This window comes from Natrix helvetica, assembly GCF_964273705.1.
Source record: "Natrix helvetica genome assembly, chromosome: 3".
NCBI lineage: Eukaryota > Metazoa > Chordata > Lepidosauria > Squamata > Natricidae > Natrix > Natrix helvetica.
The window spans coordinates 168980280-169004641 of NC_138549.1; positions in this window are offsets into that span (position 1 = coordinate 168980280).

Consider the following 24362-nt stretch of genomic DNA (forward strand, 5'->3'; position numbering starts at 1 on the left):
GAATTCTCCATTCTGCAACGTCATCGGTATCCGGGCAGAATCTTCCTTGATTTCACCAATCATGGAAGAGAGAGTTCGGTGCAGACAGAGAGAAGGGAGGGAGGGGGGATATTTTCACTCACATTTTAAAACTTCTGCGCGGCGTTTCCTTGTTATCTGCGCAGCTTAGAGGGAACATTGGCGGCCGCCCGAGGAGGGAGGGAAGCGGGCGCCCGGCACACAGAAGAGCCTCATTAAAGTGTGTAAAGAGCCACATGTGGCTCGCGAGCCGCGGCTTGCCGACCACTGTCCTAGACCAAGTAAGTTCAAAAACTCTACAGAATTCCTGGAAGATTGACAGTTGTTAAGTAAGTAAGCTCCCCATTAGGAGAGCGAGTGTGCAGAGAAGCGTAATGAGAATGGTATGGAAGAACATGCACAAACCAGCATACAGGGACACTGAATAGTATAAAATATAGTAGTTTACTTATGTGGAAAATAGAGGTATTCAGAGTTATCAAACAGTCCAAGTCATACACGGTTCAGTCAGTCCAGTTATCAATGTTCTCAGTTAAGGAATGATCCTTCGAACACAGTCCAGTATCAAATAATCAGTTTAGCACACAAAGTAGCTAACAGTAGCAAAAACACAGTAACTCACAATACAGTATCAAGCAGTAACAAGCGATCAGCATCTAACCAACAGAGAGCTAACAGTCATTCTGGTTCCCTCTTATGGCTGCTTGAGGTAACAGCAACCAAGCACATTACAGCAGTACTTAAAGAAACAGTACTACCATCCTGGTTTATATATTGCTAGCCCAACTGTTAGCTTACATTCCTAACAGCAGTCAGACAAATCATCCATCAACAGGCACATAGAGGTAAACAGCATTTACATATAATTCAAAAGAGACAGTCAGAAAGTTATAAAAAGAAAACAGAAAGGCCAAAAACCTCCCCACCAGCAATCAACATCCAGATAAGCAGAGATTAATACCAAGATTAACACTCAAGTCCAACAATCAAGAAGTTAACCATACCCCTGTAGAAAATTAGCACCCACCCTTCCCCTAGAAGAATGAAATATTTTAGGAAATATTTAAAAAGGCAGAATATTATATTTCCCTAAATGGAGAATGGAGAAACATGCTTTTGGAGACAAAAAGCAGCCCCCACCTTTCTTAAGAGCCCTCAGCAGATGTCAGCACTGAAGAGTTAAAGAGCTTATTGAAAGAAGCCAACTATCTAGGTAGCTCTATTCATAAGCAAATACCCTTACCCAAGATCCAACAAAGGTAGGATTAGCTGTCAGCCACAATAGGAATTGCCCAGTAACCCTTCATTACATCACCCTCAGAAACTTCAACTTTGCCCAGCAAAATCTGCCCAGCCACATACATTGGACAAACTAATAGGAGAATAAATGCACGCATTGCAGAACACAAGAACACAGTCAGAAAAGAAGAAAAAAATTCCTCCCTCTTCCAGCACCTTAAAGCAACAGGACATGAAATTGATTTTGAAAGAACCAAATTAATCTCCAAAACTGAACACTTCAACAAGAGAATAATTACGGAAGCCATCAAAATACAGAAACACCCCCACAACATGAATAAACGTGACAATACCTCCTGCCTACCAGACATCTGGAAACCAGCCTTAGTCAACAAACGAGTCCCAGTCACGAAAACCGACACTGGACCCAAAACAACACAAGACACCACCACCAATCACCCTCACCAGACTCAAACCCAAACCCATCCCATAGACCAAATGCAACCACCATCCAGAAGCCAAACTATGGCGGCATCACCAACTGCTGCACCCCCCTCCAACCCCCACACAAAGCAAACTGGCACACGCCATGAACACATGGCCAGACCGCAAACTCGGAGCCAAACCAAAGCCTGGGATGTTACATCACAGCCATCTGCTCAGGACATTACATCACAGAACTCAGGAGGTTACAACACAAAGGCTCAGGATATTACAACGCAGCCAACCCCCCCCCCCCCAGGAGGTTGCAGCACACAACTCAGGATATCACTACACTAGAGCTCAGGATGTCATCACACAGCCCATTACCCAGGTTGTTACAACACAAAAGACTAATGGGCAAACAGCTAGTACCTCAGCCACGCAGGATGTTACGAAACAGCCAACTAATCTGCAAACATCAACTCCATCAACTAATCAAGATGTTACAACACAGCCAGCCAATCCACTTACAGCAACAAAGCCTGCACTCCACACACACGCACACCAATATTTATAGAAAGACGGCAGCTCCGATCACGCTTTACTCGCACAAGCACGAAGCCGAAGGCACCAGCCTGTAGATGGCGAGTGGGACCTCGTCGAAACGTCGCCAAGATACTCTCAATCTTACATGGGAAAAGACCCAAATACGCCAAGACCTGAATACCTGTACCCGTGAAAATTTACGAAAACAAATGTGTATATATGTATGTATGTATGTATGTATGTATGTATGTATGTATGTATGCTGGTCTTGTTGTATTTGGGTCTTTTCCCATGTAAGATTGAGATTGTCTTGACAACATTTCGGCGAGGTCTCACTCGCCATCTTCAGGCTGGTGTTTTCGGCTTAAAGTGTGGTCAGAGCTGCCGTCTTTCTATAAATCTTGGTGGGTGGGTGGGTGGGTGGAGTGTTGGCTTTGTTTCAGTAAGTGGATTGATTGCCTGTGTAGTTGTATCATGATTGGTAGATTGGTGCTGATTGATGCTGGCTGTGTGTCCATTGTTGTTTTGTGTTGTAACAGTCTGGGTGGTGGGTGGGGCTCATTTATCAACTAGGGCTGGTTTCCAGATGTCTGGTAGGCGGGAGGTATTGTCACATTTATTCATGTTGTGGGGGTGTTTCTCTATTTCGATAGCTCCCATAATTATTATGTTGTTGAAGTGTTCAATTCTGACTACCAAACCAAACTATACAACCTACTCCAAGACCCCACTTACAAACCTCTAAATGCAGACCCCACCACCTACCTGGAAAAAACCACGAAATCCAAAATAAATCCTCTCCCATCAGTGAAGAGATCCAGCAAAGAATCATCCCCAGAGAGAAATCTTCCAGATGCCCCAAACTCTATGGACTGCCCAAGATACACAAAGAAGGAACACCACTCAGACCCATAGTCAGCTCCATAGGCTCACCTCTACTGAATCTTGCCAAATTCCTCTCCAAACAACTCCAACCCTATGCAGAATCCATCACCTCACACGTACAAAACTCACTCCACTTCATAGAAACAATCAAGAAACAAAACCTACAACTCAGCGACCTACTCATGAGCTTCTATGTCATATCCCTCTTCACCCAAGTGCCTATAAAAGAAGCCTTGACAGCTATCCAGAACAAACACAGCCCCCCTAAACACATCCTGGACCTGACCAACCATTGCCTAACCAACACATACTTCATCCATAATGGACAAAGATACAAACAGATAGAAGGAGCACCCATGGGATCACCCCTCTCACCCATCATCACAAATTTATACATGGAACATTTTGAAACTAATGCCTTAGATAAATCTGAACACAAACCCAAACTCTGGCTTAGATATGTAGATGACACTTTCGTAATTTGGCCACATGGGAAAGAAAAACTGGACAACTTCCTCACACATCTCAACAGCCTACACCCCAAAATACAATTCACTATGGAAATAGAAGCAAACAACCAACTTCCCTTTCTGGATGTCCTAATCTACAAAAAACCCAATGGCTCCCTAGGACACACCATCTACCAGAAAAAAAACACACCAACCGCTACTTAAATGCACAATCCCATCACCACCCTGCACAGATCAACTCTGTAGCCACGACCCTCATCTCCAGAACCAAATGCCTAACCGACAAAGACCACCTGAAAACTGAATTACACACTCTCACAAACATATTAATCTCCAATGGATTCCAAAGAAAAACAATTACCAACCTAATCCAAAGGGAGACTCTCCCCCAAAAACTGAGACACAGAACAGGACAATGGCATTGCCCTCCTCCCTTACATCAAAGACACCACAGATAAAATCAGCAAAATTCTCCACAAACACAATATCAAGACAGCCTTCAATACTGACCAAAAAATAGCCAACATCTTAAGAAACCCCAAAGACAAAATTCAGCTAGAAAACCAAGGAGTCTACGAAATACGATGCAAAATCTGCCCTACAACATATATAGGACAAACTAATAGGAGAATAAATGCACCCATCGCAGAACAGAAGGACGCAGTAAGAAAAAAAAAGAAAAAACTTCCTTTTCCAGCACCTTAAAGCTACAGGATATGAAATTGATTTTGAAGGAACCAAATTAATCTCCAAAACTGAACACTTCAACAAGAGAATAATAAGAACCAGAGTGAACCGGACTTCTCCTGCATTGACCGATCACATAGTTTCATGGCAAAGCATGGATATCCTGCTAGTTGAATATATGTTCCAACAGTAAACAACAATCCAATCAAGGAACCACCTAGAAAACTGTCAGGACAAGACACGTGAATAAAATGAGAGCAAACCCCACTCCTTTCTAGCACTGATGATATTACCTAAATGGGTAATGAAACGTCTGCAAACAAAGAATCACATTTAGACAGCAGCAACAGCTCCACAATAGCCCTCATTTCAGCTAGGAATCTTGTGCTACTTCGTTTCTGTTCACAGCAAGGTTCATTAGAGCGACAAACATTTGTAGAAAACACATTCCAATATAAATATGCAAAAGTCTCCAGTGGAGAGATTGTGATAATGACACCAGGGTAGGTTTGCAATGGATGGAAACTACCATATTTTTCAGAGTATAAGATGCACCTTTTTCTCTCAAAAAAGAGGCTGAAAATCCGGGTGCATGTTATACACTGAATACAGTATTTTTGGCCTCCCGAAAGCTTGCCCCCTTCACCAAAATGACCGTGCAGAGCCTGTAGGGGGGTTTCAGAATGGGGCTGGGGAGGGCAAAAATGAGTGAAAAATGGGCCATTTTTTGCTCAATTTTGCCCTCTCCCCCCCAGCTCCCAAGAGCACTCTATAAGCCTCCTAAAGACTATGCATGCAATTTCTTTGACAAAAGGGCCCATTTTCATGAAAAACAGGCCATTTTTGCTCATTTGGGGGGGCACCCTACAGGAGCACTCTACAAGCCTCCTAAAGGCTAGACATGCCTCTCTTTTTTAAAAAAGAAGGGCTCATTTTTGCAAAAAACGGGGTGTTTTTGCTCATTTTGGGGGGGCACTCCCCAGTAGCACTCTACAAGCCTCCTAAAGGCTGTTCATGCCCTTTTTAAAAATGGGCTCATTTTTGCAAAAAAAAGGGCCATTTTGGAGAGGTCTGCAGAGCGCAAAATCTTTTTTTTTAATTTGCCTCTTCAAAACCTTGGTGTGTCTTATACTCCGGTGCGTCTTATACTCCGAAAAATATGGTAATCAAGGAGAGATCCAGCCTAGAAATAAGGAGAAATTTCCTAACAATGAGAACAATGAATCAGTGGGATGCATCCAGAAGTTATGAGTACTCCAACACTGGAGGTTTGTAAGAAGAAATTGGACAACCATTTGTCTGAAATGGTATAGAGCAAGGGTGTCAAATTGGATTTCGTTGAAGGCCGGATCAACATTGTACTTCTCCATGGGGTGGCAAGGGGGACATAGTGGAGGGTGGGACAGATGCCTTCTGCACCACCCTACCAGCCAAAATGGGGCAGAGGGGGTCCACGTGCGGCACCCCTGCACCTCATTTTCACCCTCCGTGACCCACTGCAACACTCTGCTGGCCTTTTTCAGACCGCTTTTCGGGCCGTTTTCAGGGCCGTCTTTGGCCCGTTTCCGGTCAGCAGAGTGCTGCAGGAGGCCATGGACGGTGAAAAAGAGGCACAGGGGGAACAAGTAGCCCATTTTAGCCGCCAGAGGCACCACGGGTCAGTCCTTTCATATTTCCAGGCTGGCCCTGCAGGCTGAATTTAAGCACCCCGTGGGATGCTAGCCCACGGAACTTGAGTTTGACACCCCTGGTATAGGATTTCCTGCCAGAGTAGGAGGTTGGACTAGAAAATCTCGATGGTCCCTTCTAACTCTATTATTCTATTATTCTGCACGCTCAACATTCAATCATAGCTGGCAGCAGATTTGGACAGTGAGGAGGTTGAGGAGGGACATGGGCCAGTCCTTGAGTCTGGGAAAGGCTTGGACTAGGGCTCTGCGTCGGAGGCAGAGAGTGGACCAAGGCCATCTGGTAGTTATTTGCTGCCTCCGAAGTCTGACATCAGTGAGGCAGAAGAATAATGGGGGCCTGTTCCCAGTGTGCACATGCACAGAGCTGCCAGAAGGCAAGAACAATTAAGAAAATAGAGTCGATTTGGGAGAAAAGCTTGGAGATGATTGGCCCCTCCTACAACATAAAAGAGGAGCGAACGGGACATGAGCTTTTGCAGGAAGTACTTAGTTCATCTGGTCGGTTCAAGCTTTGAAAAGTTTGGCTTGACTCTGTGCTAAGTTTGGCCTTGCTCTGCATTTGGCAGTTAGGTCTCTGGCAACATTCCCAGGGAGATAAGGTGGGTGTTTATCAACATTCCCCTGAAAGAATGTGGCAACTCGAGCAGACATCTGTCAGACTCTTCAGAGACTGTTTGTGAAGCCTTGCAGACCGTTAATGACCATAATTTGAAATTGTATAAATGAAAGATGTGTTTTGGGAATAAGATTGTGATTTATGCTTTCTCAGGAAGCCTAGGTCAGAACAATTATTGTGTAATTTAAGATTTGGAAGACATCATGGAAATCTCCTGCTATCTGTTTAAACAACTCCAAGTGAAGGACAAGTTGAACACCATTAAAAAATTTATTTTCTTGATGAGTGCCTAAAATCTACCGTATTTTTCGGAGTATAAGTATACCTTTTTCCCTCAAAAAAGAGGGTGAAAATCTGGGTGCATCTTATACACTGAATACTGCATTTTTGGCCTACCAAACCCCTGCCCCCTTCACCAAAATAGCCGTGCATAGCCTTTAGGAGGCTTCCAGAGTGCTCCTGGGGATTGGGGAGGGCAAAAATGAGCAAAAAATGGGTCTTTTTTCGCTCATTCCCCCCCCAGCCCCCAGGAGTACTCTATAAGCCTCTTAAAGGCTATGCATGCCCTTTTTTGATAAAGAATGGACCCATCTTCGTGAAAAATGGGCTGGTTTTTTTTTTCATTTTTGCCCCCAACCCTCCCCCACCCCAGGAGCACTCTACAAGCCTCCTAAAGGCTATTCATGCCCTTTTTTGACAAAAACTGGGCCTGTTTTCAGAAAAAAAGGGCCATTTTTGGGAGGTCCGCAGAGTGCAAACTTTTTTTTTAATTTGCTTCTTCAAAATCTTGGTGCAGTTTATACTCCAAAAAATACGGTACATCTATCTAGTCTTTTTTTTTTTCCACTCAGGCCCTTTTTCATCTTAGCTGCTCTTCCTTGGACAAGCTCCAATTTGTGAATGTCCTTCTAAAAAGGAAGGCTCAGAATATAATGCAATTTTCTAAGTGCTATCAGACCGACACAAAACTGAACTAAAAATGGTCACAAGAAGCCAAAAAACGAAATTAACAGTAGAATCTCACTGACACAAAAAACAGTTGATTCATTGGTATAGTTCTACCATTATATACAGACGTTTTTTTTTAACTTTTTTGACTTTTGCCATTTCTCCAATATACATATGAATATTTTGGTTATTAAGCCTGCTAAGCTAAAAATATTTGATTTCTAGTGTCTACTTCTGTGGACATATATATCAACTGCCTCCTGAAGTTGTGAATGCTCCAACACTGGAAGTTTTTAAGAAGAGATTGGATAACCTATTGTCTGAAGTGGTGTAGGGTTTCCTGCCTGAGCAGGGGTTTGGACTAGAAGACCTCCAAGGTCCCTTCCAACTCTGTAATTCTATTCTATTTTGTCTGGCTTAGTTAAAAGTAAATTCTTAGTCAGTTTGCTTTTGTGGTTAGGGTGCTGGGCTAGAAAAAAAGAGATTCTTGAGTTGTAATCCTGCTTTAGGCATGAAAGCCGACTGGGTGACTTTGGGCCAATCACTAGGAAATGGTGAACACTAGTCCCAGCCTTAATCACAAAAGCCAGTTGGGTGAGTTTGGCCCAATCATCAGAAGATTTTGGGTTGTAGTCCTGCAGTAGGCATGAAATTGACTTTGGGCCAATTGCCAGGAGATGGTGAATTCTACTCCTGCAGCCAGTTGGGAGACTTTGGGTCAATCACTAGGAGATAGTGAATGCTAGTTCTGCCATAATCATAAAAGGCAGCTGGGTGAATTCAGGCCAATCACTAGGAGACCGAGTTTTAGTTAGTGGTGGGATTTTAAAAAAATTACTACCTGTTCTGTGGGTGTGGCTTGCTGGGCATGGTGTGGCTTGGTGGGCATGACTTGGTGGGCATAGCAGAGGAAGGATACTGTAAAATCTCCATTCCCTCCCACTCCAGGGGAAGGTTATTGCAAAATCCCCATTCCCTCCGGATCACTTGGAACTCAGGAGGCAGAGAATAGATGGGGGCAGGGCCAGCCAGAGGTAGTATTTACCGGTTCTCCAAACTACTCAAAAGTTCCGAGGAGAAGGAGCTGATGTCACGACGATACAGACGTGCGTTCTCGGAGCTCCGAGATCACAGCCGATACTTTTACCGCTGGGTGGTCCATCTGGACCTAAACCATCCCGAAGAGATGGTGACAGGGAAGAGTACGTCTTGCTGCTCTCAGGGACATTGCAAAGTCCCTGATTGATCCAAGAGAATCTCTTCTAGCCAGCGATAGAAGAGGAGCCCCAAGCTGCTGAAGTCGGGACAGCTCCACAACCAGAGGAAAATGGAAAAGAGAAAGTGTGTCCATCTGGTGAGGAAATTTTATTTTTACAAAAGAGACTGCTCAAAAAAGATTAAAATCAAATTAAACTTGTAAAGAAAAGAAAAGTAAATAAGCGGCGAATTTAAGCTATTTTGGACAGTGTGTTATCCTTTTTTTAAACCGTCTTCTATGGATGGAAGTTTTGCAAACACTTCCTACTTTTTAAAGTGAAAGTATTGGCTTTTCTTCTTCTATTTTTTTTTTAACCTATGGATTAAATCTTTTTTTTTTACTTTCACAATACTGGCTTGGATGGGTTTTTTTTCTTTTAATTTTGTTCCATTTAAGAGCCTTGTTTCTTTTAAGCTTGGAATATAAAGAGGATATAAAAGGAATATAAAGAGAGCAGTAACATCAGAAGGAAAAGAAGTTACACTGCTTCTTGGAGGTTGGAGGCTGAGTTCTGGAAATATTTTTCTCTCTCTTTTCTCTGATCATTTTGACCTTGCACTTCAAAGGTTTTAGCTTGCAAAGAGATAAGATGGGTTGTTTATGCAGGTGCCCTTTGGATGTCTCTTTGGCAGAGAGAGAGAAGTGAAAAACAAAGCTTTGTTTTCCAACTAGAATGGCAGTGTTTATAAATTGGACAATGACACAATGCCAAGAAGAAACCATAACATTACAACAGATTATGTTTGAAATTCAAAAATTATTAGAAACATCAGAGAGAATTGAGAAGAAATTGGAAAATATAGATGGTAATATAGCAAAATTTGATGAAATTGAAGATAGTCAGCTAATGGAAAAAGTGGAGGTTAGAGTCTCAAAAACCCAAAGGAAAAATGAACAAAGAGGCAAGATAACTGTGGATATTGACAGTGATCTGAGCGTGGTTGGAAATGGAAAGAATGGAACATGGAAGGGGAAGAGAGATGGAAAGGAGCCCTACCCAGATTTCAAGGTACAGAAGAAGAAAAAAGAGAAGAATTGATGGATTTAAGGAGAGGAACTTTGACAAAAGCACTACTGATAACCAAAGATAAGCTGATTAAAGAAGCTGATGGAGGGTTTCGAGAATTTATAAGACATGCAACAAGCAACAAGGTGCGAAGAGAAGTCCACACAAAGTTGATTAAGGAAATAACCAGAAGATTAATCCCACATAAGGCAAAAGAAATAAGACTGTACTACTACTGGAAAGACACAGGTTGAGATATGAAAACTATTAACAAAATACTAGCTACATAGTTGAAATTAGAGCATTATGTTAAAAATGAAGTGATAATGGATATAGCTGGATAGATAATTGATAATGATATAATGTATACATATGTATTGGTTTGACAAGAGAAAATTTGGTATAAATTTGTAAATGGTGACCATGAAAGGAAGTTTAGAAATTTTGTTATGTATGAAAGCCTATAATATCAAAATTGGATTGATCATGGATATGGTTAGATAAATAATTGATAATGATATAATGTATACATATATATTGGTTCGACAAGAGGAAATTTTGTATAAATTTTAAATGGTGACCATGAAAGGAAGTTTTGAACCTTAGTTATGTATGAAAGCCTATAATATTGAAATTGGACATAAATTGTAAACAGCGATTAAGAAAGGAGGTTTAGAAACTTTGTTATCAAACATAATTAATTTTTATTTAGAACGTTTCACAAAGATAGAATGTTGTTGGATGATATTGAAAATAGACAATGGAATACCATTATGTAGTTTTGCTTTGAATTTTGGAATATTTGTTATAAAGGGATGTTAAAACAACTATAGTCATATGAAGGATGAGGTATGGTGATAGTAATATATATAAATATATTTGCTGTAAAATGTATAATTTGATATGGATTATAGGTGATGACTGTGGAAGGGATGCACGAAAGTTCTTTGTAACCAATTGACACACTTTTTATAATTTGTAATGGAATATGTTTTCATGGTGTTTGTTGTGTCTTGTTTGTGTCTATTCAAAAATTAAAAAAAAATTAAAAAAGAAAAGAAAATGTAGCTGGCTCTTTAACTATTTTAAAATAAAAATAGGGAGAAAGTGAAATAGGTTCAATTCTTAATATCTACATTAAACTTAATTTTATCTTACTGGCGCATTATTATACTGTAAAGAAGCCAGCTCCTATATCAGGGGTGTCCAAACTTGGGAACTTTAAGACTTGTGGACTTCAACTCCCAGAATTCCCCGGCTGGCTGGGGAATTCTGGGAGTTGAAGTCCACAAGTCTTAAAGTTCCCAAGTTTGGACACCCCTGTCCTATATTATCCTGCTTTATAAATGTCAAAATTACAGACAAGCCCAGTTACACTGTACACCTATCAGTTTCAGGTAATTTATTATTTCTATGCATTGTCAGAATGAGTACTATAGGAAGTTAAAACCCACCCCTCTCCTAGAAAATGAAATATTCTAGGAAATATTAAAAGGGCAGAATATTTCCCCCTAAAAGGGAGGCAGAAACTCCCCCCCCCACCTTTGTCAATGGGCCAGTAAGGCCTGAACCAGTCTATTCTACATAGCAAAGATCTGCCTCCTTCCGGCAGAGCTGTAATAGGAATCCAAAAGCCCTTTCATTGCATCATCACCCAGCAACAGGTCAACCAAGCTTGAGACTCAAAAGACAGACAGCCTACAAAGTTAGCTAAGACCCCTGTCCCCTGGGAGTCTGACCACCAATCAGAATACATTTCTTACACAGGAACAGGAAGCTCCAAAGCAGGACTCAACTGGGGATAAAACTCAGGCTCTCTCAACATCTCTTCCCTTTTTTTCTTCAAGATCTTCAAGGCATGTGATCCCCCTTTCCCCCAGGACCTCAAACCATGTGGTCCTGTCCATCATCAATAAACCTCCTTTCCAAACAGCTGCCATTTTTCCAAGGTCGTTCTCCCTACTTGGAACTGAACCCAGAGAGATATTTCTTCCAACAGTACAAAGCTGTAATGATGATACCATGTGATTAAAGATAGAATACTTTGATCGTAATCACTTCAGGGAAGGATCCGTTTCAGTTGCCGGTTAGGAGATAATCTAGATTTTGGTAAATGTTTCTAATTGGGTATTTTGCTTTTCTCTCTTTTTGTATCTAAAGGGAATACAAAAACTATGGAGGGATTGAATTTGGGAAGGCGATTGGCAAAATGTTGAGTGCATAATCAAATAAATGATTAGATCCACAATTCATCTGGTTAGAAGTACTATATAAGCATGTCTTCACTCTCAGCTCAACATATCTTACGTAATTGTGGAAGGGAAAATTTGGGTATTGTGAGCGCTTCTCTTCAGAATCTAGAGAATACGAAGTTAAACGGAATGAATAAAATACATGTTCATAACAGTGGCCACCTGTTATCCTTGGTAAAATGGTGAGCCACTCTGGTGTAGTGGTTAAGGTGCTGGCCTAGAAACCAGGAGACTGGGAGTTCTAGTCCTGCCTTAGGCATGAAAGATGACTGGATGACTTTAGGCCAATCACCAGGAGACTGGGAGTTCTAGTCCTGCCTTTGACATGAAAGCCGGCTGGATGACTTTGGGCCAATCACCAGGAGACTGTGAGTTCTAGTCCTGCCTTAGGCATGAAAGCCAGTTGGCCGACTTTGGACCAGTCAGTTTCTCTCAGCCCAACCCATCTTACAGGGTTGTTGTGGGGAAAATAGAAAGAATATTATCTATGTTTGCAGCCTTGAGTTGCTTCTAAAGTAATAAAGGGAATATAAAACTAATTAATAAATAAATTCCAACCCACAAATCATGTGTGGTTTTCAAATGTGATTTAAAAAAATAATAAGTGCCGATTTATGTTGAATTCTTTAAATGACAGGGTTGGTAACATATCTTTCCTGCCTGCCTGGGTGGGATATATTGATGTCATGGAGAGAAAACCGTTCCTTCATGCCATGTAGCATGGTTTAAAGGTTTCCATTAGACCCGGAAGCAAACCAACATTCAAGGCAGCTCTCACAGCAAAAGGGTTACATCCTTGAAGTGCTCAAAATTGTTCACACAGCTACATTCTGCACCAGTTGAAGCTACTAGATAGTCTTCAAGGGCAGCCCCATGTAGAGGGTATTGCAGTAGTCCAGACAGAAAATGGCCAGGGCAAGAATGGACTAGCTGCATTTCTGCCCATGTTTTTTCCATTACAGAAAAAAAAATTCAAGAGAATTTAATACACAGAGAATACAAAGGGAAAAGGCTGAAGAAAAAAGCCTTTTCTGTCTGTCTGTCTGTCTGTCTGTCTGTCTGTCCCTCCAACCTCCATTCATCCCTCCATTCATCCACCCCCATTCCCCAACCTTATCTGTTTATATATTATCTATCAGTCTGTCCATCCATCCATCCACCCTCCACCCCACCACTCTCTAGTTATATATTATCCATCCATCTCTCCATGTCTCCATCTATCTATTCATCTAGCCATCCATCCATCCATCCATCCATCCATCCGTCCATCTGTCCATCTATCCATCTATCCATCTATCCATCTATCCATCTATCCATCTATCCATCTATCCATCCAGCTATTTATCCAGCCATTTATCCATCTATCTATCCATCCATCTATCCATCTACCTATTCATCATCTATCTATATCTGTCTATCTATCCATCTATCCATCTATCCATCTATCCATCTATCCATCTATCCATCTATCCATCTATCCATCTATCCATCTATCCATCTATCCATCTATCCATCTATCCATCTATCCATCTATCCATCTATCCATCTATCCATCTATCCATCTATCCATCTATCCATCCATCCATCCATCCATCCATCCATCTACCTATTCATCATCTATCCATTTATCTATGTATCTATCTATCCATCATCTATCTATCTAACTATCCATCTATCTAGCCACCCCCTACCCTCTAGTCTGTTTATATATTATGTGCCTGTCTGTTTGCCCCCCCCCTCTCTCTAGCTAGCTATGATTTATATCTAGCTATCTATTATCATATATCATCTAGAATCCATCTATCATCTATCTATCCATTCACTCACCCACCTACCATCTATCTATCTAATCTGTCTGAGAAGAGATATCTCAGCCCACAGAAAGAGCGAGAGAAGGAATCTCAAAAGAGACCCTCCAATAGCTGTTTAGAAAATAAAGGGGAGTGGGGGAAAGCACCTTTAGGAGAAAAAGTAAAAATAAAGTCCAGGGGAAGAGTCTTTTTATTTCCAGCATCTCACTAATCTGATACGGTTGAGCTAAATATGTCTGTGCAGATATGGTGGAAATGATTCCAGAGCCTAATGATGGATGTGGACCTGAGTAACAGTTTAAGGCTGGTGAGATACCCATCCGATCCAAAAATGTATGGATATTTTTGCCTTGGGATGTAAAGACTTCTCCATGTTTTTCAAACCAACTCCAAATGGAATGGAAAAACAACAACAACTGATGCTGCAGTCTCCAAAGCTCCATCTTTAAGCTCTCTGTAATTTTTTTTAATTCTGGTAGGGTTCCAATTTATGCAAAACGATGCTTTGATTTCAGGACTTCATAAATATTCATCTTAAAGAGAAACGCTTTATATGTTTTCTTGCCTAACTTGTGCCTTCGTTAATCCAGCCATGAATTGCAAATTACATTTTCATATATTTAAGGAGAGACCTTGAACGAGGGGAGGCTGCTACTCCGAAGGGAATGCTTCTTGGGGGAAATAGCTATATCGCACAAGCTCTGGTTAGGTTGCCATTAGAAAACAAAGTCTGAAAGTGAACAATATCCCTGAAGGCAAGGATTGCTCAGAATTAAATTCAATTAAAACAAATGTTTCCTGCATTCAAGATTTACAGGCGTGAACCATTGTAATAATAAACATCTACCGCTAAAAGACACCGAGTATATTTGAAAATATTCAAGGTGGCAGGGAAGTGTTAACTAGATATCCTGCTTATTTCTTAAGGGGTAAATACTGTTGCATATCTCTTAGTTAATCATCTTTTCTTTAATTTTTCCATTTGTTTATATTAGTGTCATCTCAGCAGCAATGGGAATAGCAAAGGCAACTTAGATTTATACACTGCTTCTCAGTGCCTTAAGAGCTCTTTCTCAGAGGTTTACAATCTCAGCCTATTGCCCCCAACAATTTGGGTCCTCATTTTATCCACCTCGGAAGGATGGAAGGCTGAGTCAACCTTGAGTTGGTCAGGATCAAACTGCCGAATTGCAGGCAGCCGGCAGGCAGCAGAAGTAGCCTGCAGTACTGCATTCTAACCACTGTGCCAACATGGCTCGTGATCTAGGTGTACAGGTAGTCCTCGATTTACAACCACAATTGAGCCTAAAAAAAATTGATGCTAACCTAGACAGTTGTTAGGTGAATTTTGCCTCATTTCTGACCTATTTTTAACCGTGGTTGTTAAGTGAAGCACTGTACTTGTTAACTTAGTAATAGGGTTGTAAAGTGGCTTCCCCATCGGTTTTGCTAGTCAGATGGTTGCAAAAGAGGATCATGTGACCCCAGGACACTGCAACCATCATAAATACCTGCCAGTTGCCAAGCATACGAAATCTGACCATGTGACCTTACAGATGCTGCAACAGTCATAAGTGTGAAAAACGATTATGCCGCTTTCTTCAATGTCATTGGACCGTTGATCAGTCACTAAATGAATAGTTGTAAGTCGACGACTGCAGAGCATCGGGCAAAACACAGAAGGCCGAAGTGGTACCTATTTATCTACTCGCATCTTCCCGCCGAAGTGGTACTTACTCGCAATTGCATGCTTTCGAATTGCTAGGTGGGCAGGAGCTGGGGCAGGAAGGGGAGCTCGCCTCCCTCATGCGGCCTTCGGATCTCGAACCAGAGCTGTCAGATTTTCAGCTGACAAGCGCAGCTTAACCACTTACCCCTTGCACCTCCGCTTTTAAGGCCTACTTTTTATATTAACTATTTTTAATGCACTGCCATTTCAATTTTGCATCCTAATCATTTTTATCTCCTAGTTCCTCATTTGTTTTATGGTGAGTTCCTGAGAAGCGGCATAAAATGATGTGAAGAGACTCTCTGGAGAGGAATTCAACACATTACATGTGATAATTACAGGGATTTGTCCTGAGAGTTTTCTGGGAAACAACGCAGAGATCTGAAAAGCCTCCATTAGCGGCGAGGCCTGTGATTTAGATGGAAGGTGTTACGTCTCTGCTCGAGGTCTATTCTCCATTCAGAGCTTTGAGGAAGGCAATGACACTTATTTTCATAACACCTGTGGCACATTAAAGCTGAACGCTTGACATTGTCCTTGCTTAGCAAACAGGGTCTATGGTGGATTCCTACCGGTTCGGACCGGTTCGGTCAAACCGGTAGCGGTTTGCCGGCCTGCATTGCTGGAAATGGCAGTGACCCAGGCCTGCCATGCCACTGAACCAGTTCCCCGGGCGATGCCGTCAGCACCGCCATCTTGTTTTTCAGTTCTGTGAACGCACAGAACCATTTTAATTGTAGAATTGAACCCACCCCTGGACAGGCTGTTTGACAGATGTTATCCTTTTTGCCTTTCTCTTCCCTCGCCTCCCACCTTGGTAAAATAACACAGAGTTGCGTTGACTAGGCTACAACAAAACAAAGCTCGAAAGACAACTAAGGCAGAAAGACAATACAAACCATGGTAAAAATCATTGAGAGATTTGGGTAAAGAATGTGCTTGGGAGTCCTTTTTTTAATAAAGAGGAGAGTTATTTCGATTCCAGTTTTCTTTACTTTACGACACTCAGCCTTCCATGGGGTCTAGTAGTTAAAGCACCAGGCTAGAAACCAGGAGACAGTGAGTTCTAGTCCTGCCATAGGCATGAAAGCTGGCTGGATGACTTTAGGCCAATCCAGAGGTGGGTTCCTACCAGTTCGGACCGGTTTGGCTGAGTAGGTAGTAACTCAGCCTGCCACACCCCTGAACCGATTCTAGCGACAGTGGCGCCATCTTGATTTTCGGTGCTGCGCATGTGCAGAACAATATTCAGAACAATGTAATTATTTTCCCCTTTTCTAATATTGTGCGCATGCACAGATATTTTTAGGTGCAAATGCTCATGCATGCAGTAATGCCGGCAGCAACCCACCCCTGGGCAAATCACCAGGAGATTGTGAGTTCTAGTCTCACCTAAGGCATGACAGACAGCTAGTTGACTTAGGCCAATCACCGGGAGACTGTGAATTCTAGTCCTGCCTTAGGAATGAAGGTGGTTGAGTGACTTTCAGTCAATCACCAGGAGATTGTGAGTTCTAGTCTCACCTAAGGCATGACAGACAGCTAGTTGACTTAGGCCAATCACCAGGAGACTGTGAATTCTAGTCCTGCCTTAGGAATGAAGGTGGTTGAGTGACTTTCAGTCAATCACCAGGAGATTGTGAGTTCTAGTCTCACCTAAGGCATGACAGACAACTAGTTGACTTAGGCCAATCACCGGGAGATTGTGAATTCTAGTCCTGCCTTAGGAATGAAGGTAGTTGAGTGACTTTCAGTCAATCACCAGGAGATTGTGAGTTCTAGTCTCACCTAAGGCATGACAGACAACTAGTTGACTTAGGCCAATCACCGGGAGATTGTGAATTCTAGTCCTGCCTTAGGAATGAAGGTACTTGAGTGACTTTCAGTCAATCACCAGGAGATTGTGAGTTCTAGTCTCACCTAAGGCATGACAGATGGCTAGTTGACTTAGGTCAATCACCGCGAGACTGTGAATTCTAGTCCTGCCTTAGGAATGAAGGTAGTTGAGTGACTTTCAGTCAATCACCAGGAGATTGTGAGTTCTAGTCTCACCTAAGGCATGACAGACAGCTAGTTGACTTAGGCCAATCACCGGGAGACTGTGAATTCTAGTCCTGCCTTAGGAATGAAGGTAGTTGAGTGACTTTCAGTCAATCACCAGGAGATTGTGAGTTCTAGTGCTGCCTTAGACATGAAAGCTGGTTGGGTGACTTTGAGCCAGTCACTCGCAGGGCTGTTGTGAGGAAAATAGGAGGAAAATAGGAGGAGGAAGTTGTGTTGAATATGTTCGCCGCCTTGCTATTTATATAAAAATAATAAAGGCAAGATACAAATAAATGAATGAATAGATCCACACCCAGGACTGAGAATTCTGGTACCAGATTTTATGATTGTCTACAGATCTACTCTATATGAAAATGAATGTTTTCCAATTAATGTCCACATTACCCCACTTCAGAGCATGGTAAGCAACTTAAAAAGACTATTCCGTGTCAAGATAAGCTTCTTAGTGGACTCAAATTATGACAGATTTTTTTTTTCCTGATCATGCACATCTGATACCAAATTTATAAATAATTAACGTAAAGTACAAAATAATCAGTGCTGAATAAATTAAATGTAGACGTTTCTGCCTGAATCCTCCCAACCAACATTTCTCATTTGGAATGTTTGATGCATGGAACATTTCGTACATTCTCCGTACCCTCCAGATGTTCTAGCCGACATCTTCCATAATCCCACATTCTTATTGCCACAATGATTAACATTTATCTCCAGTCCATAAAATTTGAAGTCTTTCCTAATCTGATGCCTGTGGGAAGCACTAAACTATAACTGCAATAATTAAGGCTAATTAGCATGACAAAAAGATGTATCTTCTCTCCAAGGATCAAAGCAATTGTTCCCATATCTGGAAAAACATCAGGTGGAAGAGCCGAAGAAGTGTGGTGGCCTAGAGGTAGAACTCTCGCCTCACAATCAGGAGGCTGTGAGTTCAATCCTAGGTAGAGGCAGATATTTCTCTCTCTGGGCACAATGCGAATATATCTGCCAAACAAAACTCCGCATTGGCGACAGGAATGGCATCTGGCCATTAAAACACTCTGCTAGCTCCATTCAGTTCCCCAGACTCCACCCTGCAAGGGATTATGGGGTGGTTAAAAGAAGATGATGATCAGGTGGAAGAGCCATTTTGATATAATGGTTAAGGTGGGCTAGCCTAGAAAACAGGAGATGGGGAATTCTAGTCCTGCCTTAGCCATAACAGCTGGCTGAGTGAGTTTGGGCCATTTACCAAAAGATCTTGAGTTCTGGTCTCACCTTAGCCGTGCAAGCTCGCTAGGTGATTTGGGGTCAATCACTAGGTGATGGTGAGTTCTAGCTCACCTTAGGCATGAAAGACGTCTGGGTGACTTTGAGCCAGTCCCTCTCTTTGGGGTGGAGGGGGAAGGGTTGAAATAGAACAAAGTCGCCCAGAGTCCCTGCGAGTGAGTTGGGCGGCCATATAAATTCCCTTCAATAAATAAATTCACACAGTTGGTGAGGACTGATATACCTAATGAAGACACTCAAACGCAAATAAAAAATAATCAAACCACAGATCATTGCCTTACATGTACTGAGTAACAATATCTTGCTAATGTCTTTCCCTAAGGACTTGCCTTTTATTGATGTCTTTGCTTGCTTCTTTGATGGATGCCTGTTCTTTCTCTCTCATTTTTTTCCACTAGTAACAAAACCAACCCTGAGGGTTAGTTGTGGCTTAGAGGAAAGCTGGCCAGAATACCTTAAGAAGATTCTACGGCTAAGGGGAACCTAGAACCCGGATCTCCCCATCTTAGTTCAAAATTTGCATCGTACATGTCGGAGTTGGCTGCAAAAATCAAATCCAGGAAGCACACACAGGTAACTGATTCAGCGGGATTCATTAACTTCTTTTTATATATAACATAATACATAAGTAAATATACAATGCCGATATCTGGTTCACAGGCAGAGGAGGGAAGAGTTTTGTTTCAGTTCAGAGAGCAGACCAGACAAACCTAGTTTCAGTTTCAATTCTCAGCACAGCACTCAGAGCTGCAGGGCTAAAACAGGCCCAGGCTACAAGCTGTTTCGACTCCCATTGAGCTTGTTACTAAGCCCTCTTCATTGGCTGATCTTGCCACCATGTCTCTGCCAGTCATGAATATTCTGACAGTACATTGGACTAGCTGTTGGACCAAGAAAGGGAATATAGAACATAGAATAATAGGATTGGAAAGGACGTTGGATGTCTTCTAGTCCAATTCCTAGACTCTATACTATTCCAGACAAATGGCTATCCAGTTTATTCTTGAAAAACTAAAACAGTGACGGCAAATCTTTTCGCACCGAGTGCCCAAACCAGAACACATGTGCATGCAGGTGTGTGTGCCGGAGCACTAGAAAACGAAAGCTGGCTGGCGTGCGCATGCCACTTTGGGGGCTGTTTTCGGGCTGCTTTTTTGGGCCGTTTTCCAGCTGGTTTGGGGGCCAAAAAAAGCTCGAGAAACAGACTGAAAATTCCCTGAAGAACAGTCCGGAAAATGGCCTGAAATCAGCCAAAAATAGGCCATTTCCCGGGCTGTTTTTCAGGGAATATTCATGCCTTTTTCGTGTTGCTTTTGACCCAAAAACAGCTGGAAAATAGCCTGGAAAACGGCCCAGAAAATAGCTATTATATTCTTAATTATAAGTAAGATGCATGAGGCGATCCGGTAAAGTACTAGTTTTTTATTTCAGACTCAACTAAGTAAAACCATAACAAGAACAGTGAACTCCGGTTTGACAGCTATTTATATAGCAACTGTCAAACCGGCAACCAATCAGATAAATGTTAGCTCCCTCTGGTGACGCCTACAGGAATTGACCAATCCAGACATTTGGTGGGTGTTGATTGACACATTGTGTTTGCTAGCTTTAGACACAACAATAGCCAAAAAACAGGCCATTTTCCAGGCAAATTTCAGGCCTTTTTTCAGGCTGCTTTTGACCCCCAAAATAGCCGGAAAATGCCCTGGAAAATGCCCCAGAAAATGCCCCCCAAAATGACCACATGCACGCCATAAACAAGAAGAGTAGCTGGCAATAGCACGGATGCCCAGATAGAGGCTCTGCGTGCCACCTCTGGCACACATGCCTTAGGTTCGCCATCACAGACCTAAAAGGTGAGAGACCCACTGATGAGCAGAGATATGGTGGTGCCATCTCTTCCCACAGATGCTTCCCACAGATGCTATGTTTCCTTCTTAGCCAGCCTATTGCCTTTGCAGATGGTGTACACCCTGCAAAAATAATAATAATGGAAAACCACCCAACAAATATTCTGCACAACCAGGTTACCGATGACATTGTTTCAAAGCCATTATTTGTTAAGATGATAACCTCCATTCCAATTTGCAGCGACAGGAGTTCATGGCAGATTAGAGACGGTTGGCTGAAGCCGACAGTTTTGACCTCAGCATGCTAATGACATTATCAGCTGTCTTGTATGTTGGCACCGAGCAAGGCTGATGCATTCAGTTTCTCGCTAATTTGAGCAATTTTTCAAGAGCCGCGGAGTCTCCAGTGAAAACACACCAGTGTGTTTCTTAAACTGGAACAGAAAACATTTTGTGCTTATTTAATGTGCTTCGGAGTTCCTTTTCACATCAGAGCCTGCCTGCTTTATTGTCGTGGTTTTGGAGTTCACATTTAATTAGCACAAAGCTAATTAGCACAAAGCCACACAGGACAACAAAAGATGTCCATCAAAGGTTAGGTCAATGACGTCAGGGATGAAACTGGAACACAATCGATGGGATACGGAAAGAGAGAGGTTAGTCCTGAAAGGTAGCTGGGTTAGAGCTTTCTGATTTTATTTTATTTAACAAATTTTGAAACTGCCCATCTGTCTCAGACAAGGACCTTGGTCAGTGCGCAAATAAAATACAGGACCAAAATTGAACCCCAAATTTATGTTCTAAGTGAGACATGCATGCGCAGAAGCGTCCAGGCGGATGGGTGGAGCCTCCCCCCACTGCCAGTTCCGGTTCAGCCGAACTGGGCTGAACTGGGAGCAACCCACCTCTGCCAACTGATCCATCCATCCATCTGTCTGTCTGTCTGTCTATCTGTCATCTATTGACGGTATCTCTCTCTTTCTCTATCTATTGCTCCCTATCTATCTATCTATCTATCTATCTATCTATCTATCTATCATCTATCATTCTATCATCTATCTATGGTATCTCTCTATCTATCTATCTATTGCTCCCTATCTATCTATCTATCTATCTATCTATCTATCTATCATTCTATCATCTATCTATGGTATCTCTCTATCTCTCTATCTATCTCTATCTATCTCTATCTATCTATCTCTATCTCTATTTCTATCTATCTATCTATCTATCTATCTATCTATCTATTGCTCCCTATCTATCTATCATTCTATCATCTATCTATGATATCTCCCCATCTATCTATCTATCTATCTATCCATCCATCCATCCATCCATCCATCCATCCATCCATCTATCATTCTATCATTCTATCATTCTATCATTCTATCATTCTATCATTCTATCATTCTATCATTCTATCATTCTATCATTCTATCATTCTATCATTCTATCATTCTATCATTCTATCATTCTATCATTCTATCATTCTATCATTCTATCATCTATCTATGGTATCTATCTACCGATCTATCTATCTATCATCTATCTCTATCTCTATCAGGGACGTGCGCTCAGGGGAGGCAGAGCCTCACCACTCTCATCATGAAAAGAAAAAAAAGGGGAAAGGAAAAAGGCGCTGAGGAACCTCGGGGGATGGGACCACGTGTGCAGGACAGAGGGAGGTGCAGGAGGCTCCTCTAGCCTCAGCCTCCCTCCTGCACACGTGGTCCCATTCCCCGCCTTCTGTCAGGTTCTGACACCGGAGGTCATGGTTCCAGGGCGAATGCGCATGCACGAGCGGCTCCCTTCCTCGCACTGAGTAACGGCAGGTTTACGGGAAGTTGCTCGTGAAAGTGGAAAGTGCGATGGACTTTTTGGACTGGCGGCTACCGTTTCCCTGCCAGCTCACTTGCAAAAGGACCCTGGAAACCGAGTCATGGCCGGCGCCTTGTTAAGAATTGCGCTGCTGAAAGAGACAGAGAGAAAAAGCAGATGTATTTTTTTTACAATTATTATTTTGTGATACGATATTGAACATAGCGCTTAAGAGGCCATGGCTGATTCCAAGAAAACTAAGCGGGGTCAGATTTTGATTAATCTTTGGTTAGGATGGGGACCCAGGAAATCCTAGGCGGGGAATGGGACCACGTGTGCAGGAGGGAGGCTGAGGCCTCACCAGCCATAAACCTCATCGCACATCACTGATCTCTATATCTATCTATCTATCTTTCCAGCCCCCCCCCACCTCCTATTAAGAAAAAGGGCTGATTTGAGCCAATATGTTAAACTGCAAACAAATTGACAATGGCTGGCATTCACCGTATTTATGAGACTATTTCCGTTAAGTTTCCAACTGACTTGGTGAAATGAAGCAACCAATATCCATCTAATTCTGTGGCGACTGTGTGGTATTTAAAAATAGTAATTGCATTAACTTAATTGGAGGGCTGCATCTGAAAAACAAACATCACAGCAAATACACACATAAAGAGAAGATGAAATGATTAATTAATATCTAAGAAACACAAGGGCTTGCCAAGAAAATAAAAGCAGAGATCACACCCTCCTCCATATCTGCTGTCATCTCTTGCTGTCTCTGATATATAAATACTCTTTATATTAAATCATGTTGTCAAATAAAATTTGTGAAAATTGGGGGAAAGGGGGAGCCTATAGGAGAAATAAAAACGTTTCTTTTTGTCTTATTTGGTGCCACTTTCGATGTGTAATACGAGCCGTGTTAGAACCTTCCTTTTCAATGAATATTCTTTTAGTAAATAATTTTCTGCTTCTTTGTCAGTTGCCTGTTCATTCCAGACATTTAATTTCATCCCTTCTTGAAAACAAATAATTTATCGCCATTGAAGTAACAGGAGCAACATTTTTCTGGGGGGGGGGGGAAATACATTAATTTCCATTGTCTGTGGAGATTCTCAGTCATCCATGCTTTTTCAAGGGGCCACTAGACTTTTTGATATTTCTTTGAAGACTTTTCGCTTCTCATCCATCCTTCGTAATTGTGGAGCAGACTGAAGAAGCTTCTTGGATGAAAAGCGAAATGACATCAAAGAAAAACCAAAAAGTCCAGTGGCCTCTTGAAAAAAACACCTTTGGGATTAATGTCCATTGATCAGATTAGGTCAGGGGTCTCCAAACTTGGCAACTTTAAGACTTGTGGACTTCAACTCCCAGAATTCCCCAGCCAGCTGGCTGGGGAATTCTGGGAGTTGAAGTCCACAAGTCTTAAAGTTGCCAAGTTTGGACACCACTGGATTAGGTTAACATCAACAAATTAGATTAACTTTTATTCAATTGATCAGATTAGGCTAAAGTGATGCGCAAATGTGGTTTTTTTTTAAGGCTACTTTAAGATTTGAGGATTTTGAACTCTGGTGCTGGAGAAGACTCCTGCGAGTCCTTTGGAATGCAAGACGATCCAACCGGTCAGTCCTAGAGGAGATCCAGTAGTATATTAACCATTAAGCAAACTATGTGCTTAGGACACCAGACCCAAGGGGGCACCACAAAGTTGAGAGAAAAAATAAACCAATGGAGAGGGGCACCAATATTTGCCAGTGCTTAGGGCACCAGTAAACT